The sequence below is a fragment of the Lissotriton helveticus genome, chromosome 8 (genome assembly GCF_964261635.1).
Source record: "Lissotriton helveticus chromosome 8, aLisHel1.1, whole genome shotgun sequence".
Taxonomy (NCBI): domain Eukaryota; kingdom Metazoa; phylum Chordata; class Amphibia; order Caudata; family Salamandridae; genus Lissotriton; species Lissotriton helveticus.
The window spans coordinates 756,555,217-756,571,982 of record NC_136069.1 but is presented as its reverse complement, the minus strand read 5'-3'; positions in this window follow the sequence as shown (position 1 = coordinate 756,571,982).

Here is a 16,766-nt window from a genome sequence, read left to right as displayed (position 1 = left end):
TGACCACTATTACTTTTGTTACGCTTTGCCCGTGGAGAGCAATGCCACCATCAACTCAGTGTGTTTACCATGTCCATTGTTGACATGTTACTAAGCAACCTTAGCCAGTCCGCCAACTATGTCTGACTTAGTCACGTGACCTCGTTGCCACAGTGATATTAGCATACCCGGAAACCGGCCCCGCCACTGAGACGGCAAGCCGCGATCTGAGAGTGACTCAATCCGTGATCGGTAAGCAGGCTTCGGCTGTTTGAGGCGGTCCTGCTCTTTCTCTTGCTCTCTCTCCTTCTCCAATTAATGCAGTCATGGTTTGGTTACTAATTCCAGTGTACGACGCACCTCCCTCTTTTTAGACTATACAACGAGAGTATTCCTGCCTGACCGCCACGGACTACGATTTCAGCCGGACGTGTCCGTACTACGGCAATTGGGTGAGTCCCGATTCCGTCTATAATGCAGTACACAGTCTGACCACGCCAGTTTCCTTATGTTTCCTTAACAGTCGCCTCCGCCTTGTATTTGCCAGATTTGACTATCGGTGGTGTCTGTGACCCTAACCCTAACTCGAAACTTTCCTACAATGATTGGTGTAAACTACGGTGAGTTTCTCACCATTGTTACTAAATACCACCTTTTGTTAATTAAATAGTGCTCTCTCTAAAACCTTGATACACTTATTCTACAGATCTACTCGTGATACTGACTTCAAACCAGACCTGGTCCTGTTAATACCACGTTTGTGGTAAGTTTTAATTACTGGTATTTCTACGATGTGATATATTTAGCCGCATATGACTCCGTGGCCGAGACTTTGTTCTGGCACAACGCTGACTATGCTGTATTCCTAAGCAGTCACCAATTCTTGACACCGTCCACCCTGGTAGATCTGGCCTATCCTCAAGTGCTCCTGACTAGATGGTATTAAATAAGTCTGACGCTCTAGCGCTATTTAAATTAACTGCATTCTTTGTGTTGACACTGTCCCAATAATTCGTATGGGATGCTATATATTGACTTTAATTTAACCCATATTGGGGTGATGTGCTTTAACGTCTGAAACAGATACAGGGATAATGTTTCCCGTATTTACAATACATATTTATATTTATATATTAAATAGGTTGTGTGTCCCCTCCAGTCCTGATGAAGACCCCACAGCAAGATAACTACTGATATCTGCACGTCTGAGGGTCGAAACGTCGACATCTGTTTATTCTTTATCGTCAACTCCACACCCCATTGCTTTCATTTATTGTACTGCTTGGAGTATGATTAGTTCTGAATAATCCAATGAACCTGTTGGTCTCATTTTTTTGTGTACATAGTCTGTAACTTTGTCAAATGATCGACAATTGCTGATTTTACTGTCACTTATGAATCTTCACTCTCTTCCTCACCATTTCCCCACACCACTACACCACCCCTCCCGCTTCTCTCTTTGGGGCACCTTGTAAACTACTGATCTATTATTGTGTATAATAATCTTGCATATCCAATACGCATTCCCATTGTGAAGTAAACAGTGTGGACTCAATTTATGTTTCTTTGATTATTTTCATTAGTTTGGTTAAATGTTCCTATGCTACTGGGACCTTCTCTTTTTACTTACTTGATAACCCAGGTCCCCGTAACTTTAACTGGGTCAATCCCCCTACCTATATCCTCCTCCCATGCAGCATTAATTCCCCACCTGTGCGGGCAAATTAATGAGCTGGCGGAGCGATGACGGAACCACGCCGTCATGAGCACACGCCGCCCGTGACTCATGACGGTGTGGTTCTGTCACGAGCACAGCAGCGCAGCGCTCAACCCCCGCGCTCCCCCCACGCATCGCTGCACAATTCGCACCGCAGCAAAGGGGTTAAATTGGATGAATCCGAAACAGGAGATGCAGAGAAGTGATCATAGCTTTGTCCAAAGTGTCTCTTAAATAGGAGGATTTTGAGCTTATTTTTAAACAAGTCAAGACCATAGTTAGTGCAAAGAGCTGGTAAAAGGGAGTTCCACATCATTGATGCACTTCCTGCTACGCAGGCATCCTCCGATCAATAAACATAACAATATGTAATGCTGCCATTACATACACACTCTGACCATTCAAGTGACTGATAGCCAGTTTCAACACCTCATGCCCAAGCCCCACTGATGATAGATTTATTTATCACATATTTGAGGAGACCGCTGCAATTATTTTTGCCCTCAGGAGGGGGCTAGGGCCGGGACTTCAAGTCCCAGTGTTAGACGTGGCTCGCACGCCGTCAACGCCTGCATATTCGTTCCAGGAGGCGCATGTAACCCGCTCAGGTCTCTCACAGCGCAGGAGACTGCTGACATTGTTTTTGCCCTCTTGAAGGGGCCTGGGCCAGGACTTCAAGCCCCAGTGTTCAACGCAGCTCGCATTCCACCAATGCCGGGCCAAGGGTGTGCCCATCGGCACCCGTCAGCGACAGGAAGAGGTAGGGCAGGGCCGGGCCACCCTCTTGGCTTCTATCCCTCAGTGTTGCACTGCTGGTAAGACTTTGCTGTTTAATCTTTTTCCCTCACCCCCTGCTATCAGGCCTAGAATCGGCTTCTACCAAGGCATTTTTCCCAATTATAAGTAGCCATCTGTTGTTATCCGGCTAAATTACAGTTTGAGATCAAAGTATATTGTAGGCGGGAGCCCTTGTCTTGAAAACGGAAGAACTTTCCATTTCTGACTTAATGGAACATTTCTGACTGCCGTTCTCCATTGCTAGGGGACTCATGAGTATCTACGACTTTGGCGATAATGTCCTTTTTTACGTGTGTGTTTATTTCCCATTTGGCTCCATTAAGAAAACCACTATGGCCTGAGGCAGGTGGTAATTGAAGCAGAGGTCCCTGATTATAGGCCCGAAACATGAGCCTAAAGGCCGAAAATCCTGCCTTTTCCCACTCACAATTTGTATTTTTTCATTTGTATTTAGTTATCTGTCTTGTTTTGCTCAACTTTCTTCCTAATTAATCTGAGTTGTTAGCGGGCTGACATCAGAGGGGTGGTTGCATTGTATTATTGTCTAAGGTACAGCAATGGGGCAGCGGACCTGTCCTGGTAAACAACAAACCCTGCCCCAAGTAACCTCTTCCTCTTCATTGCCACGGACATCTATTGACAGGATGCTACAGAGGGCCATAGGTGTGGTAGCTATAGAAACGTAGCTCAATGAGAGACGTTTGTCACTAACTCCAGATTTCCATCGCTCTGTGTCTCATTCATCTTTCTCCCAAACTTCCACCCCTGTTACCACAGCTAGGGTAACCGTTCCTTTGTCATCTCCACATGTTGTATGTTATGAGGAAGGAACCGCACCTAAAGTAGTAACATGGAAGAAGAGCGTGGTTACCAGTATACCCAAAAACGGAAAACAATAACAAGTGAGTGGGGTTGGATCTAAAAGAAAGAAAACTAACAAGGGGTCATCAAAAAGTGTGGACGGCCAGGATAATCCTGACCCAAACTTAGGATGCATCTCTAATACTCGAACAGACATGGAATACCCAACCTGGGTGTTAAACCTGATGATGGACTTACAGAACCAACTCAGACCTATTGTGAGGGAAGAACTTGCCTCCCTAGTTGGATGTATAGATAAATTGGTGACACTGTGGGATAGTAGGCAAGGAAATATTATTGCAAGCCTCACACAAGCTCCAGCGAGGGTGAACAACTTTAGCTCCCAGGCAGATGGATCAAGATTGACACCCTTAGAAAGGCCTGGTGTACTGCAGGCTCAAGATACCACCACCCTCTTGGGTCCCAGGAGGGGGAACGACTTCAGTTGCCAGGCAAACAGATCAAGTTTGACATCCATAGAAAGGCCTGGTGTACTGCAGGCTCAATATCTTACCACCTTCTCGGGACCCAGGAGCTCCAATTGTGAGTCTAAGAACAATAACTCAGTACAATCCAAGAGGGGTTTGAATAAAAAGTGCTTGCCTCCATATGGGTCTATGGCGAGCAGAGAAGGGTTGGGGGGTGAGTAGGGCATAGCTTGCAGAGCTGAAACAGCAAGTAAACCCACTATAAATGTACCCCCCTCTCATCCCAGTATGTAATCATACTGACTGGTGTACCTGAAATAGAAAGCAGCCGGTGGGAAAAACAACTTGACCTTAGGAATAAATGCCTGTTCTGGTTGGCAAGGCATAGCCAGCTTGCCTATGATAGGTTAGGGGAAATCCTGTTGGTCCGCAGAGTTGGCTGGGTGGGTAACAGACAAAAAGATATGCAAGGGGACTGAGTAGTTATCAACTTTAAAAATCCCCTGACTGTCTGTAGCCTATTACGTCAGAACCCTTGCCCCCAGGAGCTAGACACAGGCATCGGGTCCTTTGTACTGGACTATTTTTATACCCCATGTAAAATGCCATTTAGGGCCCATACTACCCCAAAGTTGGGCAGATGGCCTTTAACTCCTTGCATGCGGCGCACATTTTTGCTCTGTGTGGGCCATTTGAATAGTGGGCCGTATTCAGAAGGCCCCCGACCATCCTCCGCACATGCCCACCGTGACGCATGACGTCCAGGGGGCGTCCCGAGCATGCAAGGGGTTAAAGCAACAACCTGTGGGCCAATGGTATCCACCTCCCAGACCCTTGCTAATTAATATACCAGTAGCCAATAGATTTGGGGTTCTGGAAGAAGTAGGTTGACAAGTAATGATACAGAGACCAACCCTGGGAATTACAAGCCCAAGGGTTTCTAGTGAGTTAGAAGAGCATAGTGGTGGTCAGTGTAGCCAGACTATCCACCATGGGTTAGGGGCAGAAACAAAGGAGCAACAAACATAAGTAAATCAGATTTAGGCTGGCTATCAGTTTGAGAAGAGATTTGTGTTCAAAGGAATGTGCCACTGTCACTGTATTCTATCAAAAAAAGGTCCACGGTACCTACAACCACTGCTAACACAGTGTACACCATGCCGAAACCTAAGATCTTAGGATAGGGCATTGGTGACTGTACTAAGAATATCTACAGCCAGAATGGGGGCACGCTCATTCAGATACCTTGCAGCAAAAGCGTGGAACACCCTACCTATGGCCCTAAGAATAGAACCATGCAAAACTAAATTTTGCAAACAACTGAAGACATGGTTATTCCTAACAGCATGTTAAACTTAGCATGTGGACCAAAGGGAGTGACCAGCTATAATAGGCAAATACTGGTGTTCCGTACCCTCTCAGTGTGCCTCTTCCAGCGCGGGGACACACCGGTGGTGTAACCATGCGCTCTATAAATGGCTAAATAAATAAATAAGATGACCAAGGTAAAAGAAGGGCTATGGGAGGAGCCGTTGGTGAGGTGTCCAACTCAAGCTGGCATTACGCTGACCTATTGTGCTTGTTCCCCTGCATCACAAGCTCTTATTAATGTACTAGGGACATTAGTTGCCCCAACCCCTGTTCCCCTAAGCAACAGTATATTGTGGGAAGGTGCACCTGTGCGATTGGCAGAGAAACACCTTTGTGCCCAAATAAGGGATACTCTAACTCTCAAAACCTACACTCTTAATGTCACTCCTGGTAATTGTAAGGAAGGAAACAATCTGAGGGTGTTATCCTGGAACGTTGCTGGCTTAAAAACAATCTGTCCTGCCCTGATTGGGAGCTCTTTGTGGACCAATATGACGTATGCATGTTTTAGTAAACCTGGGCACGGGAAGACTCATTGAGACTCATTGAGGGTGGAGTTTGCGTCATTTAATGTCCCTGCCACCTCGGGGGAAGGGGCAGACCATCTAGACCTTTGTATCTGGGTTGGTTCACGCCTGGGTTGTACGGTTGAACAGCTGAGATCTCCTTTTAATGATATTCAGTGTGTTGCACTCATTTGTTCCCTTAAGTTAAATATTGCTTTTTATTAATCTTTGTTTCCGTCCCAAAGTATTAGGCAAGAATCCCTGATCTTCGACCAACTGGGTTTCTTCATCCCTACAATCTCTACAAAAATGTGGTTGATCTTACGGGGGGACTTCAATTGTCAATTTGAGCACCTCGTTGATCCTAGTGAACCACCAGTGAGGCAGACTTGCGATGGTAAATTCCAGATCCACAAATGTTGCCAATCAGGGCTTGGTCCCCGTTGCCATTCCAGATTAACTCATTCACATCGATCCACTCCCTTAGAGCATGTAATGGGCGCACAAAATCGGGCACACTGGGGAAGTTAACATTTAACAGAAGTGGGCAATCCTCACTGTTGGATTACCTCATAGTGGAGACCAGGCTATGGCAAAGGGCTGTTGATTTTGCTGTCTTGCCATAACATGACAGCAATCACAATGCTCTGACCAAGGAACTGGAGATGCCGGACTCTGGGAGCTCTCTGGCTCGCGATACCCCTCCAGATGATAGATTAAAACTCACTAATAATAGAAGAAGAATACACTGGGGGGTAATCGAAGTCACCCGATAAGCTGGCCACATTATACTCAACAATCATTCTGAACTTTTTAGAAATGGGGAAGGTCACAATTATAGAGAAAAGGGGGTGGTGATGAACAGAGTGTCTGAATTAAGCAGACCACTCTTACCCAGTCCAAAGATCAGGGCTTGATCCATCACCGTTATTTAGCTCACTGCCCCATCCCAGCTCAGAACCTGGCTATACGCAAATTAGTCTGTCCCTGGCCCAGTGCATCATGGGAACAGGGCAGACCAAACTACCAAGCCAATTCTTCACCAGAAAGGATACAAGCCCTGATCTTTGGACTGGGTAAGAGTGGTCTGCTTAATTCAGGCACTCTGTTCATCACCACCCCCTTTTCTGAACAATTATAGAGGGCACTTCATTAACCATTGTCGGAGTTGCAGAACTTCATGTAGAACTGACATCCAAATTGGTCGATATATTCCATCCAAAGGTATTTTCCAGGGGGAACAAAGGGGCTACACGATCATGGTTTAATGATAACTGTCGATTGGCCAAACAGTCTCTGTTAGACGCCATCAAAGCGAAGGATAAGTGCCAAATTAAGCAAAAACGGGTGCTATATAGAGACAGCATTCATCAAGCTAAAAAGACCTGGGAACTGGACAGATGGGACGCTTTAAAAACTGCCCTCTCAAACAAAGACATGAAGACATTTTGGACTGTAGTTAGTACAGGCTGTAGTGAAGGGAAGCCAGCTGTAGAGCCAAACATAGTAGTAGATGTGTGGAAGACACATTGTCAGGCTTTATACACTGCAATGGAAGTAGATGGCCCTATCCACGAAACATCCATAGCCTTCTTAGAGACTATTTATGATGAGGCTCCTGGGATCACTCTGATTGAAGTAGTAAATGCAATAAGTAAGTTGCCCCTCGGCAAAGCACAGGGACTTGATAAGTTACCAGGGGACCTTTTTTGGGCTGGACCAAAAATATGGGGACCCTACCTATGGGTATTATTTAATGCTATCATGCAGGGAATGGCAATCCCTGCAACCAGAGTCTGGGCAGAAATTGTCCCAGTTTTAAAAAAGGGTTCACCCCTTTCGTCTACAAACTAAAGACCCATCAGTTTGATCGATGTTACCCAGAAATTGTTTGCATGGTTACTCTTGGATCGTCTACAGGTATGAATGGACAACCATGAAATCTTGAGTCCATACCAAGCCGGATTTAGGAAAAACATCTCCACCGATGACCAAATATATACACTCCAAGTTTTATATTGAAAAATGGTGACAATATAGCAGAGGTCTTCAAACTCTTTGATGTCGAGACACCCCTGTCAAAATTGTTTAGACGCAAGGATCCCCTCTTGGCAAAAATGTCTAGAACTTGGTCCTCCACATCATTGACAACTATTGATAACCATAAAAGCCTCCAATTCCCATAGCAAATCATTTTTACAGTGGGGAAATAATGTTAAATAGTGTTTATCAAACAAAAGATCAGTGAGCGCGGGGCGTGGTCAAAGGTGTAGCTAAAAATGAAGGGCCTCATTTATGAGGAATTAGCCGAGGGCAGCGCCACAAGTCTTTGCTGTGCTGCCCTATGCCAATATGAAAGGGCAGAAATGCACCTTATTTATGAAACATGGTGCATTCCTGTCCTTTCCCACTGCGTTGGCGCACAACTTGCCAGTGCCAATGTAGGCAGGATTGTTTGTGTGTAGGAAAGTGCCTTGAGAGGGTTTTTCCTCTTTCTTTGTGAGCTGCAGAATGCAGCACACATGGGAAGAGGAAAGAATATGAGGAGACATGAAAACATTTCTCTTCATTACGCCTGCTGTGGGGATGCATAAGGTTTTGCCGCTGTCCCAGGTTTACTTGGTTTTGTAAATCTGGGCAGTGTCAAAAACCATGGGTGTTGCATGGAAACACCCACCACAATGCCCCGGGAACTTCTACTTGACAGACTAAGGCAAGGCAGGGACTTGTGCTGCTTTGTCTTACTCCATATGTATGAAGCCACTCAGCCACGCAGGGTGATTTTGCATTGCCTCATAGATACGATTGAGACGCTTGTGCCGCTGGAGCTTAAAAAAAATGATGCTCAGGTGGCTCAAGCCTCTCATAAATCAGCCCCAAAAAATGTTGCTAGTTTTTTAGGTCTTTCACCATCAAGTAGCTACATATGAAATAATGGGTGGCTTAAATGAAAAAAAAATGTTTTAAAGTTGTTACTCTGTGGGAAATGCACTGTAGTACATTAGCAAACCTCTATTAGTTAATGCACTGCAGAGGTCTGTATGTAACCAGAGAGGCACAGAATTAAATTTGGTTGGTGCCGTGGGGAATAGTGGCTTGTGGATTGTTAGTGCTACAAGGTCACAGCCAGTGACAGAAAGCACTGTGAAAGTGAAATTCATTGATTTATTCTTGCATTACATACATTATAAGGTAGACTGCTACAAACTGTACAAATAGGTTTAGGATGCAATGGAGCATCCAAAATGTTGATTTTAGTAATACTAGAACATAAGTAATGCATGTTGTTTTGCATAACTGTCCCTTTAACACCTCATAAGAGGTACTAAGCGATTAAAAACATGCACTTCACAGCCCCGTTGTTAACTCTTCTTACTACCACAAAAAAGAATCTTTGCCATCACAAAGCAATTAAAGTCAGAACTGCTCCCAAGCACCATTTACATTTGCAGATTAGCTCAAAATGCACATATGCATTTCATTCAGGCAAGCAGGCACCTTTGCGCAAAGGATTGTTTCACCTGTCTGCTCAGCCTCTTCCTTTCACAGAAGAGGAGACTCAATTACCTTCAATTGAAGCATTTTAACGACTGGAATGAAGCGTCCCGGTTTTCAAAAGGAAGGGCACATGTTTTTGATTCCAGGCAGAAGTGAGGCCTCGAAATGCATGACCCTCTTCCCAGGACTACACGGCCCCCCCTGGGTGTTGCGACCCACAGATTGAAAACCTCTGCAATAGAGGGTGGCAGTCTCTATTTAATATTTGTGGACCTAAAAACGGCTTTCAACCTGGTGCCCAGGGACAAATGATGGGGTGTACTTTGAGATCTGGAGTTTGCATGAAGGTAACTATGTGCAAATTAGGTATGGAAAACGTGACAAACTCACCTCCAGACTCCCAGTTAATAGAGGAGTAAGACAGGGGATGTGTGCTTACACCCACCCTGGTACGTCTATTTATTAATGCACTGGTTGCCCAACTTATTGAGGTAAAGGACAACAATGCCCCGAGGGTAGCACACAGAAAAGTACCAGCAATGATGTTTGCTGATGACACTCTTCTGCTTTCGAAGTCGCCCATGGGTATCCAGAGGACCCTCAATAGCCTTGACGCTTTCTGTAAAAACAGGGGGCTGGAGATTAACTCACAGAAGATTAAATTTATGGTTTTCAACCCAGCAAACATGTCACGTTCTAACCCTTGTTTGAATGGCATCATGCTTGACGGGTGCCGGTATTTGATTACCTAGGTGTCCCTCTGACAGAAAATCTGGCTAAGCAAGTCTCAAGTTAGCCCAGACCACAGGGAACTGACAAAGCTGTATAGGAACTCCTTCCACAAACCAACTGGGCTAATAGCAGAGATATATAACCGCCCAAGGCTACCATCCTGTGAACCCTGTGATACATTTTAGCGCTGTATATTTATTAATTGTTATGTCTACTTATGGGCATTATTTATAGTTTTAATGTCTGTAAATGTATTGCATATAAAATTTTAGGGTCTATTACGACTGAACTAAAGTATATGAATGAATGAATGAATGAACATATTAGGAGGCATATGTACAAGCCCCTACAGCCACGAGAATGTCACTTTTTGTGACGTTTCCGTGGTGATAGGGCCTTCGCCTTATTTGCAAGACAGGGTAACACACTTAACGTGGCTTAACGCTGCCTTGTAAATAAAGCTCCCTTTCACGCTATGCTTAGCAATGTGTGTTGTGGTGGGTGTTCTACCACAACACCCACTGATTTTGATGCTGCCCCTTATTTACAAGGGCAGCGTAAATGCGAGACAGCACCAAAATTAAGACCAGGGAAAACCTGGTCTTAACTTGGTGATGCTATATTTCTCCTCGTTTTTGCTTTTTCCATGTGTGCTGCACAAGGCATGCCACATGGAAAAAGCAGAAAACCTTTTATTGTGTATATACAGTAAGGTCCCCCTTCCTGCACATAAACAATCTTTAAAAGAAATGACATTTTGTGATTTCCATGTGTGCTGCAATAAGCAGCACACATAAAGTGACAACATGACATTTCAAGATCATTTATGTACAGGAAGGGGGACCTTCTGGTACATAAACAATCTTACCCTTGCACTATGGTGCCAGGGTGCTACGTTGGCGCTACACTGCTGAGTGTAGCGCCAGCTCAGGGGGAAACGCAAGGCTGCACCATATCCTTGTAAATATGGTGCAGCCTTGCGTTTCTGAAGTTCTGGAGAGGCGTGGTAAGCCATGACGGCTAACGCCTCACTCCACCACTTCTGTTGTACATAACCCCCAAGGTGTGTTAAGCACCAGCCCATTGACCTGTAGGCTACACATTGGATGTGTTAAATACTCTTTCCATCCTGAATTCATGTGAATCGGCCACAGAAGGTTGTCTTTGAAATTTGGATCAGCCAATCCCTGTCATCATATCATTGCTGCTCCCAGTGTGTTTCAGGAGCAAGTGTGTGCCAGTAAGCACATTAGTATACTGCAGTGATTTTCCGTTAGGTTTCTTTTTATTATCTAACATTATACAAGTATCACTCCCTTGACCAATCAATGTGAATTCTCTTTCTGAAGTTCCCTTCACTGTGAATTACCTGAATAGTCATCCAAGGAAAAGCATTCAGTCTCACTGTGGTGCGGGCGAGGCAATCAGGCTTTAGCTATGTCGATTTGACATTTGTTGTGCAGCATCATTACAAAGAGGAATATTCCAATAACACAGCAGTTATACAAACCCATAATGAACCTTCCCGGATTTCTTGTGCATTACTGTTATAAATAACATTGTCAATTTCATGCCTGAAAGCTTCTTCATTGTAGGTAATCCCACCAGTACAGCTGATTGTATATACAATACAAAGCTGCGGCATTTTACACGCCGGGTACATGTAGATTCACTGGACGGTTGTATATTACAGCATAGAAATGTTGTAATAAGTGAGCACAGTCGTTCACTCCCACTCGAACAAATCCGTACATTACAGTGAGTGGTATGAAACATTTATTTTGCTGAACACAAGTTATGCAACCCCAGCTAATTGATGTTTTGGGAAAAAAATGCTGGAACCAAATTCACTAAGGCCCAGGCCTACTTTTGTGATCTACATCTAAAGCAGGCATTTACGTATTGTAAACAGGGTCAACGGCAGCATCATTGAACTTTTGTACAAAAATGTTCTTTCGCTGCAAATGTTGATGTAAACCAAATGTGCCACAATCCCGATCATTTTATTAAAAGGGGGAGTAACTTAGTGGGAACTGCAGAAATTCACCTACGATTACACGCAGTCACAATAGCGAACGTCATGCAAAGTTTTGCAACGTGGCCTTGGTTGGCTGTAATATGAAATGAACACAGGTTCTAACCATAGTCATGGGTTGGAGCCAGTGATACATGCAATTTTTCCATGCATAATTAAGTGTTGTAGCCTATTGCTGAGGGCAATAATGGTTGGATTTCTTTTGGAAATATTTGTATTGAATATTTTCTGTATTCATTATTAGACAGCAAGAAACAATCAACTCCCGAGCAAAGGGGTACAAAAGAAAATTACGAAAAAAGAAAACAAGCAAAACAAATAACATTATAATAGACAGCAACATAATACCGGGGGGGGGGGGGGGGGGGGGAGAGGAAAGCACCGTGGACAACAGGATAAAACCCAAGCCCATAGCTGACGGCCCAGCCCTGGGATGGAGCCATCTCCGCCAGCCAACCACGAATAGGGGAGCATATTAGCAAGAACCTCGTTAAAATTATTACAGTTTTAGCGGCAGGAAACTGCCGCTAAAATGGCGATAATGGGCTTGCTAATATGCGTTATAGAATTCCAATAGAAGCCCAGGTTAGATGTCCTGCACATCTAACCTGGGCTTCTATTGGAATTCTATAATGCATATTAGCAAGACCATTATTGCCGTTTTAGCGGCAGTTTCCTGCCACTAAATCAGCGATAATTTTCACGTGGTTCTTGCTAATATGCCCCAGGATCCCATATCTAACCAAACCTTTTACTCCGAGGGTGATTATCATTTAGCACCATCTCTGGCCTACTGGTCTGTAAAAATTCCTGCCACCACATCCAAGGGTTGGGTGGCTCACTAGCAAGCTAAAATATAGCAAAAATTGGCCTTGCTAGAACGATGGAAAAATATAAACGCCAGCAAAGTGGGGGGGATAGCCGGAGAATGGGGCATATTAGCAAGAACCGCGTTAAAATTATCGCTGTTTTAGCGGCAGGAAACTGTCGCTAAAACTGCGATAATGGGCATGCTAATGTGCGTTATAGAATTCCAATCGAAGCACAGGTTAGATGTCCTGCACATCTAACCTGGGCTTCTATTGGAATTCTATAACGCATATTAGCAAGACCATTATCGCCGTTTTAGCAGCAGTTACCTGCCTCTAAAACGGCGATAATTTTCACGAGGTTCTTGCTAATATGTCCCAATGTTACAACATAATGAGCTTAAAGTCTACCGGCACTGCCCTATTTTACCAAAGACAAATTGCCTAAACAGTCGGCGCGCAGGACACGATGCAAAAACATGAACTGAATTAGCACCTGCCATTCCACAATGGAAGCACTGATCATCAGGCGTTAGTAACTGTTAATTCATTTAAGATGATGAAGCATAATCTGAGAGATGTTCAAAACTGTATGGGCCATCACATTACTACGCCGAACATCAGCCCAGGTAACTTCTGTGCAAAGCCAAGAGCTCCACTCATTAGTCTGCTGCTGGAACCTGTAATTGACTAGACTGAAAAGGGGGGGCCCTTGGCCCCCCCGCCCGCATGGCGGCGCGGCGACCGCCTCCCCCCTTAGAGCCTCTCGATGGTGGGGCGGGCCCTCATGGGCGCGACCCGCCACCGATTGGCCGGCGAACTCCCTGACCCGGATACCCGGGTAGGATGTCCGGGTCGGGGGGGGGGCGTGCTGCTGGAGAGGCTGGGCGGGGGGCGTTGCCATCCCCACCCGGCCCCTTGCGAAGAAAAAGGCGGGGAGCGCCCGGGAGACCCTCTTGTTCCCTGGACGCTCCCCCACAGCGTGTTGTGCCCCGCGCTCGGGGCTTCTTTGTTTTTCCCCTTGCAGGTCGTTGCGTGGGGCACGAAGATATTTACAGGACGTGGCACCAGGGACCTTGGTCATGATGGGCGGCGCAGACGAAGTCGGGAGCGGCACGGCGTTCACGGGAGTGCTGTGGCAAGCAGGAGCAAACGCCAACCCAGCATAGAGCTCCAGTAGGGGCACGACTCAGTCTGGGGCAAAACAAAGGTGAGCCATTTGCCGTGGTCCCGTGCGTGCTAGGCGCCGGTGTTGTGCTCCTGTAGGTGAAAAAAAAGGGGTTTCACGGTACAGGGAACCTGATAACTTGATTGAAGAGTTCGAGGTGAAGGTTGGATTTCAAAACAGGCCGAGGCCAAAAAAGAGCCCTCGCTTAATAGAGGTCTCCGTGCTATAGTTTACATTTGTGCTAACATCGGAACATTCATTGCAAGTTCCGATACCATATTAGCACGATAAGAGGGGTCAATCTTTTCTAGTTGACTACATCCGCAAGTTTTGTAAAGAATTAATAGCATGTGATGTCATACAAAGCGTGATAGGAAAAACATAATACTTTCAACTGTTTTATATGTTTAAATATGGTTTTACTCTCTTGGGTCGAAATGTGCGCGGTGGTGCTGTTCATCATGCAATACTAACACGTAGCGCTGACTGTGATTAGAAACACCTCTGTGCGCCCTTTCATTTGTGAATTAAAAGGCGACAAAACTGCGTCTGCCGCCCCACCATCGAGAGGCACTAAGGGGGGAGGCGGTCGCCGCGCCGCCATGCGGGCGGGGGGGCCAAGGGCACCCCTTTTTCATTTACCATGCAGAGAGTTGTGACGTGCTAATGTTGTTTCAGGGGCTGAGGCAGACACGGGTGGAGAACGGCCATGCCGAAAGAGAAAAATTATATAGCATGACCACCTCTAGGCGCTACATCGTTCTGTTCCACAAGGGCTAGGTGTGGTAGGTGGAGTTCTCCTGGCAGGGCGCGTGAATACATTAATGGGAGCACCACTGGGCGCTACATTACATGGTGGGACAAGCGCAAGGACTGAGTACAATAGGTCCTCCCCCTTTTTGACGGGATGAGAGAAGGACGCATAGAATGAATGATTGGATGTGGACATCTGTACAGCGCGATACTGAACGGCCTCCAGGAGCTAGACGGCCAGCATGGCCACTGAAGAGTTGCGATTGGTCAGAAAATTGCCCATTGGCATGTGGACAGAATCACATGGTGGACAAGTGAACTACTAAATGAAGAGGCTCGACTATCACATCAGCGCCGCGTGCGAGGCCTCTCTGGGCGCTACATTGTATTTCAGGACACTTGGGTGTCACGGGATCATGCCGGGTTAGCTCGGGGGTGGAGGCAGGCTTTCCGACGTAATGTGCGGATTAATGAACACATTTGTATGTCACAGTGCCACAAATTAAGTTGTCTAATGCTTGCATGCTGCAAATTCCATGCGAGGGCTATTTGTTTATTTTCTTATCTCATGATGGAGCAAACTTAGATAAAGCACATCACTATATCCAGAGAGTCATTTCTAGGCGCTAACACGGATGCACCATAGGAGTCCACATCACTCTCTACAGCTCGGAAGGGAGCTAATCCAACATGAAACAGAGCGCGCTCTTCATATGACACGGGTGTGAATCGCGTCTAGGCGCTAGGGGAACGGTCACCAGTATCTGTATACATATATTGCACATACCGCACATTCAGTAGATAGCGCCAGGCGAGGACGTACAGCATTAACGGCACAGAAAAACAAGTAGTAAATAATACTAACACGTAGCGCTGACTGGGATTAGAAACGCCTCTGTGCGCCCTTTCATTTGTGAATTAAAAGGCGACAAAACTGCGTCTGTGGCCTGGGGTCTTCAATTTCATCTTGCTTCGTGCTTTGCTGCCGCTCTTAAGGTATCGATCTGGAAGTGCGTGTGTCTGGTGAGCTGAGGAGAGGTGGCAGCGCAGATTAGCGGACTCCCCTCAGGATCTATTTTACTCAATCTGAAACTGCATATAATGAGTTTGGCCAGAACTAGGGCAATTGGGTGGATGAACATTGGGCCAGCTGTTAACACGAAATTGGTAGTGTGTATCTGCCTGGCACCCGTACATCATTTTGGGATCTAATGGACCAGCCTGCACAATAGAATGGTGACAAGCAGTGTCTGAAATGACAGTGTCTGCCCGTTATTGACAAATGCTCCTCGAAGCTCTGGGGGGCTTAAATAAATGTAATAGCTCATTAGCGCACAGTCACGAGGCTGATGCAGAATTGGTCTGGCTGACGAGGGAAAATAGTGCAATTTTATCGTTTGTGAAAAGTTTTCAAAATGCCTTTTTTCAAAAGCTTGACCTTCAAGCCATACATAGGATTTCTCTCTACTTAATGCATTATACTCCTTAAACACAGGGCACTGGCGCAGTCCATCGGTATACGGGCTGGCGCGGCAACGTTAGAGGCTGAGGCACAAAAGATGTGACACTCTCATATGAGTCACGGATACAAAGATGCGGGGGGTTTATTTATTTAGGCGTTTTATACAGCGCAAACTTTACCCGGAGGTGTCACTTCGCGAAAGAACGAGTTACATTACATAAGAACTTCGAGTACATGAATACATAAAAGATACAAACAGATAAACTCTGAAGTAAGATAAGAATAGTAGTAAATGCACAAGTTTAACCCCCTGTGATGCGGGGCAACTCACTTAATCACCCCGTGCCCAAGTCAAGGATATTAATATGTTAAGGAGTCTTCATTTTACGTCAAATTTGAAGGAATTTTATAGCGAATAAACTGGCCGAAGTGTAAAACGCGTACTTTGCTAGAAAGCGTTATACAATCGTTCGACAAAACTATTGGGTCTTGCCTTGGGCCCGGGGTCTGCTGAGAGTTTCTATTAGGTAATGCACCCCCCGTGATGACTGTCTTGATAACAGAAAAGGGTTCTACGGCTGTTATTAAACAGCAGTGTTGAGGGCCGACTATACAAACAATGTTTGGTAGGCATCCCACCAAGGCCCCA